This window comes from Ylistrum balloti, unplaced genomic scaffold (genome assembly GCF_031769215.1).
Source record: "Ylistrum balloti isolate Yb309-2 unplaced genomic scaffold, AGI_CSIRO_Ybal_v1 Utg371666, whole genome shotgun sequence".
Taxonomy (NCBI): Eukaryota; Metazoa; Mollusca; class Bivalvia; order Pectinida; family Pectinidae; genus Ylistrum; species Ylistrum balloti.
The window spans coordinates 45,562-52,572 of NW_026782844.1; the positions used below are offsets into that span (position 1 = coordinate 45,562).

The following is a 7,011-nucleotide window of genomic DNA, read 5'->3' on the forward strand; positions in this document are numbered from 1 at the left end:
ATATCACAACACCCGGAAAATTACTTGTAAATAAATATTCTTGTGTAACAATTTAAATCTTTTTTTGTGTGTGTGAACTGTTGTTTTTGTATCACATCCAAACATATTTTTAACAGATTTAAATGTAAAAATATCTATTCGATATTTATTACTCGAAAGATATGTGTCAACATGACTTGCCATCGTGTCTAAGTAAGTATTCGCCATATCTACAATTATTAAGGATTTCAATTAGGTAGAATTTGTCTTCTATAACAACCACCTGTCTTTGTCCAATAATGTAACATCAGATAAAAAACACACAAAAAAACAAAAAACAAAAAACAAAAAAAAAAACAAAACAAAAAAACAAAAAACAAAAACAAAACAAAAACAAAAAGAAAGTATCGACTTGTCAACGTCATCATAATCCAAACTCAAATTCATTAGAACTAGGACCAGATATGAACAAAAGAAAGATCTACACAGAGACTTTTGAAAATGTACCAGGATAATAAAATAGGGTGTTCCGGAAGAGCAAGCGCCTTCTGCTTCATCGAGTTATGGCATGTTCTCAAATGAGAGCAAGGTATACATTAACGGAAGCAACAGGTAAACGATTGTTTCCTCGCATTCAGTTTAATTTTTAAAAGCATTCCAACGAATGTGCATGGTAAAACTAACAAGTCAAATTGAAAATGATTTTAGTCCGTGATACTTGTACATATCATATTTATAAATACACCTACAAAAACAAAGAAAATGTCGACATGATCTTAATGCAAACTCACATCCAATGGAACTATGGATAATATGAACAAAAGAAATATTTTAACGGAGACTGCAGAAAAAAGAAAAATAAAACCAGGTGATCCGGGAAGATATATGTCTTCATCAACTACACCCGCTACTTGAATCTTGATGAAACTGCAATTTTGGTGTTAAACTGATTTCTATATCTACAAAACGAAGATTTCCGTTCGAATAATTATATACATATAAATACATGTTATACCTTATAAGTGACATTTCAAAATTATGTTTTTACCATTAAACCATGGCTGTGGTGTTTAAAGATATACTTATATACCATTCAATAAGGTAACAACGTGATCTTATAAAATAAGCATATATACATCATGTTTAATTAATAGAGTTTAGCAATTCATTCCAAAATAGGTTTCGTCCAACTGGATCATTTGTCCACTCTATTGCAGATTTGTTCTGAAGTAGGATCCCTAGTGGACCGGACATCTGGTGTAAAGCCACTCTCTCTAGCATAACAAGAATAACGGCATTAGACCCTTCTCTAAGAAATCTACTCTGAGCCATCAATAGTTCAAACTGACACCACTCGTCGGAGGTAAACGATTTAGATAAAATCAAAATCAACTTCCGACTTTTGTGCATATTATCAACGATGTTGTCAGCAATTAATTTCCCAAGATCAAAGCCTGAATTTCTGCTGTTTTTCTAAGAATGGCATTAGTTTTGTCATCACCCACGTACAATCTCCACTGTTGTAGGATACAAAGGCATCAAAGTGGAAGTTGTCTTCTTCTGAAATCTTTCTATATCCCTTTCGCGCACAACAGACGTACATATAGTATTTTATGTGCCATCTATATCTGTAAAGCCAAATTCCTATGAACGTAATGACAAAAAGACACACAGATAAGACTATGGCCATCACTACCAAGGGGTCCAAACAGCTAGCAGCACTCGGGTTGTATTCATCAACCTGTCGACTCTTCATATTTTTTGGTGACTCACAGTAGTACTTATTCGGGTACTGTCGTAGCGTTTTGTAGTTAGCAGGGATCCATACCCGTCTAAACCAGTATAATGAACAGGAACACACGAATGGATTCTTTGTTAGATCCAGCATTAACAAATTATTCCATACGTCAGTCGGGAAGGAGTTTTCGTCGATATCTGTTATGTGATTGAAGCCGAAATCTATATAACGCAGCGACTTAGATGAGGGGAAAATGTTATTATCCCATTTGCTGAAGACGTTTCCAACGAGTGTGAGGGATGTTAAGTTCGGAGTATGGTCAAGAAAACGTTCTGGTAGACTTCCGATATCTGCAAACTTCAATGTCAGATTCCTTAGATTTTTCAGGGGAGAGATAAGCTGTTTAAGATAGGTAGGATGATTCATAGGAAATTTGAGTTGAATGGTGGTCAGATTTGTTAGGAGGGTTGTGTTCTGAAACAAATTCATCGAGTCATTGCTGACTTGGAATGACTTAGCACTCCCAACAAGAATAATTTCCAATGATGAAGATTCAAATGCTTTTGGGTATATGTTCCTAAGTCGACCAATAAAATCCATCGAGAGTCTTTTTAGTGATGTAAACTTTGAAAATGTGTTATTTGGAATCTTTCGAAGAGGTAGGTAATCCAAAAATAGTGAGCTTAAGTTGGGAAAACAGTGACCATGATGTTGAAATTCTGACAAGCTTGTCAGGAAGTTCTTTGATACATCCAGCGATTCCAGAGAGTAGTTGACACCAGACCCACAAGACAGATTCAAATCTATTAGCTCGTTACCTCGGACCGATAAGACAGTGATATTTCTGGGCAGACTTTGAAACGGTATTGTTCTGATCCGGTTGCCATTGGCGATTAGAGTGTTCAACTTTCGAAACATAGACGGAAATCCATTTCCATCAATTTTACGAAAGCTGTTTCCAGATATGTCTAACGTTGTGATGTTAACAGTGCCGAAGAGAGAAAGGTTAGATCAATGATTACCACTTAGATTTAAACTTGTTAGGCTTGGCAGTTCATCAAAGACATCTCTATCGATGTCATTTATATCACTGTAACTGACATCGAGATGGATGATTTTCAGGCGTTTCACGTACATGAATGTGGTCTGTGATAGATGATAGACTGGATTATGATCATACAGTATTGTTGTTACATCCAATGGTAATGACGGAATATATGAAATGCCTATTCCGGAGCAGTTGGCGATTTGGCCTGTGACAGAACAGCTATGGGCGCGCGGTATAATTCGTTGAAAGTTCGAGTACGGTTTTGCCACGACAAATAAACTCAGTGTGCTGGTTATACATAGTGTTATAAATACGACCATGCTGATAACGTGGTCTTCTTAGATGTACTACTAGTAGTATACTAAATTTTCACCCGCGTGATCGCTTTTTTAAAAGAAAACAAGATAAGATGGTGTAAACAAGGAAGTGAAACGCGTCACGATGACATTTTATAAATTCGGACCTCTAGCGTGTCTTCTACGAGGAAGTACAGATATATTATACAATGGACGTCAATTTAGAGAAGGAAGTTAAACCAAAACATTTTTGAAATATATTGCTTAACAGATTATGTTAATGAATACCTCAAATTTGACGGGTAGTTTTTAAAATTAAATTTTACAATTGTATACTGCAAATGTTGTTTTAATTTTAGCTTATTGAAAAAAGTAAACATTGTACCTAAATCGATAGAAGTCACGATGTTTACGGCGCAACTATTTTTATGAATTGGTTAACAAATCTCATGATCACGTTTCAAGTATGCAGAGTTAAGAATTACAATGTAATTACAATGCATTGTATAAGAAATTTTACCAGATTCCGTGAGAAACGCATCATCGCTTTTATCTTTTAAACAAAGTGCCAAAAAGTTTTTTATGGACTCCTCTTAATTTGCTGTGGATTCTTTAACTGATGCACTTTTCCCCTGCTTTCTTAAATGTTTTCTGTTTTATGTACATTTTGTAATTATTGTACATTTTATGTATACTTGACCAGAAGGTAGACAAGTCTTTGACTCATTCTGTTATCAAGTATAAATAAAGACTATTATTATTATTATTGTTATTATTATTAATGAATGCCTATATACATTTAACAATAATACTTCCAGTAAGTATGATTTCTTATCCGAAGGCCCAGCGATTCGTCTCTGTAGATCCAATTACATTTTGCTGCCTTTTCGAATAGAATTTTGGAAGGTTACTGCAAGTATAATTGAAAACAACTTTAAGCCTGCTGCTACGGACGTTTTTATAGAAGTAGAAGCACGGGCGAGTAACGCGAAAGAGTTACATCCACATTAACATCAATGTCTTCAAAAATTCTTTCAAAAAAGCGACATTGTAGCCTATATAGAAATGGAGGCAACAGTATCCTTAATATTCAGAATAAATCCAGCAATCTGAATTTTAAGGTCACCTTGACAATTTGGACAATAAATCATTAAAATATCTCATTTTTATAAAAATATTGCTGTAACCTCGCCTAAAAATATTTCCTGGACACAACATACGACATCGATATCGATGTTACCGTTGATCCCTATCAATTTCTCGTGACAAACGCAAGGCACATATCCTTAAACGTCAATATGATGATGGAGGTGACACAGATAGCTACTTCAGGGTGTATGATCCCTGTGCCGGATAGGAGTTGATGAAACCAAGGCTGTAAATGGACGTTGGTGTAATTTCATTAATGGAACACTGAACAGCAATATAAGTGGTGATAATTTAGCAATAAAGTTTTCCAACCATTCGTTTTGGAAATTGATAGGCACTTGTTACTGAATACCTGTAATCAAACGAAACCAGTAACAGTTTGTGTTCCGAATGTTGACTTCATATTAGTACACTGACCCAGAGCAATGTTGTTAAGGATAATGTTGTAAATGCTTGACAACAGTCAATGGCTATTTCAGGCTATCGGTCTCATTTTATTCATTATATACAACACATTTATGGTTCAAGGTGACTATCTTGCAGTTTAAAATTACATAATTGGACCTCTGCTATCATCTAATTGAGAACATCCATTTACAGTGTAGTCCGGCAGACAACAGAAAAAAGGAAAAATGATAATAAGAATAACTATAACAAAAAATAAACCTAGTTTTTCATTAAGTTATACCCTTCAATATATCTATATAATAACTCAAATAACAAAAACATTTCGTATCGAACATATCAAAATATACAATGCTTAACAAATATGAAATGAAAATAAACATTGCTTTGGCAAAAATAATTTTTGAGTCATCAGATAGTATTTTTATTTGTGTGTGTGTGTGTATGTGTGTGTGTGGGGTGTGTGTGTGTGTGTGTGTGTGTGTGTGTGTGTGTGTGTGTGTGTGTGTGTGTGTGTGTGTGTGTGTGTGTGTGTGTGTGTGTGTGTGTGTGTGTGTTATTGCTTACAGGACCAGAAAATATTATAAAGTTGGTATAGTGGTTTCTTCATACTAAGATTTTTTCCTATTTGATAAGTGAAACCAAATAGCTGGGCTAGTCTCTTCCTAATGTTTTTAATCGATATATTATAGTGTCTCTATGTAAACAGTTAGTAAATACTTCTTCCTGATACTCAAACCATAAAATACTTGACAATTCTGTGCAAAGATATGGGTCTCTACCTTATATAAACATACATAATATGGATGAATACCTGTGGGTCTTTAACTTTAAACATTAGAAGAGGTTGTGATATGTGTATGATATATTATCAATAGTCTGAGTCAGATCATTTCCATGTTAAAGCAATGAAAGAATCTTAACTCAGAATTGTCACGCAAATGCATTTGTGTACTTGTTTTTTACCGAACTAATTTATGTTTATGAATTCATATTTTATTCCTCTAAGCTCTTTTCATCTACATTTTGACATGACTGTTCTTTCGTCCCTTTTCCTAAACCACGTGTTTACATTTGACTTTTTGTGTACTGTTATGTATCTTTAGTACATAGATTATGTCATATGCTATCAGTATATGTTTACATAGCAATATAGATTGGCTTAGTGTTGAGTCTGCTACCTGATTAATCCCCTTTTCTGATGCTGAGATTGAGTATAAAAAAGTCCATGTTTTTATTCGAGTACATATTGCAGTCAAGATGTCATGTTACATGTAATAGCCATGTACGTGTAGTTGCATACTGATAGAAAATGTAGTCCTTGCTTATCAGGAAATATTTTATCAATACCATTTAGGATTCTTCATCTCAATTTACTATCATACGAAACATAGGCTGTCTTTATTCGATGTCATACTTGTAACTCGCTATCAATAGAAAACACGTGCATCATTTCGGGAAAGGCCGACTGGTTATCACATTCAAAGGAAACACTGTTACTAAAAACACGAAGCTGATACATCAGTAAGTTGTGATATATTCTTTATCAGTGCTTGTAGAGTGATGTGAGCACAATGTACACTACTTCAATCTTATAATTGGACGTCCAAGTTTGTTAACTTTAGTCATGAGACGTGCAGTGTCTTCTGAAGTTGTGATTCTTCGGAGCGGTACGAGAGTTACATGAAAAGGTTAAAATTGGTGATGAAATTATGAAACATGTACTTCCACATGTTAAATTTTTAATTGTCTCCAATATAACTTTTTTGAATATACATTGATACATTCCGACAGTGAAAATGGTTGCTAAATGTCGAAACTTCAGCGAGTAATGAAACATTCAATGGAGTGTCCCATTATTACAATAGTACAATTGACAGAACACAATTCTATTACGGATCAAATACTCACGTCATAGCATATAAACAAAGACATATTATCAAAAGGTTTTAGTAAGTCATGATTAAACATGAATGAAAACACGTGAACATGTACCGTATCTAAGAGGGTTTGTCATGCAAGCCTTCTTACGGAAGTTTCTAAAGGTTATGGGATTTTCTTGAATTAAATGCTATTACCAATGTTTTCATGGACATCTAATCACGATCTCAAATAACCGATTCTAACTGTTACCATCTGAAATAAACGGCCCTAACCTATCGCCATCTCAAATAACAAGTCCTAACTAACACCATCTCACAGAGCCGGTCCTAACCGATCAGCATCTCGAATAACCGGTTCTAACTTATCACCATCTCAAGCAGCCGGCTGTTATCGGTCACTATTTTCAAACAACCAGTCTTACCCTAGCACTTTCTCAAACCTAACCTATCACCATCTCCAATGACTAGTGCTTCCTTATAACCACCTCAAATAGCCTTTCTTAGCTACCTCAC

The 7,011-nt window shown here is 34.7% G+C and overlaps 1 pseudogene; it reads right to left on the reverse strand.

The window, feature by feature from the left end:
• Positions 1 to 1,122: 1,122 nt before the first annotated feature.
• Positions 1,123 to 3,085, reverse strand: LOC132563266 (toll-like receptor 3; annotated as a pseudogene).
• Between the last annotated feature and the right edge of the window lie 3,926 nt (positions 3,086 to 7,011).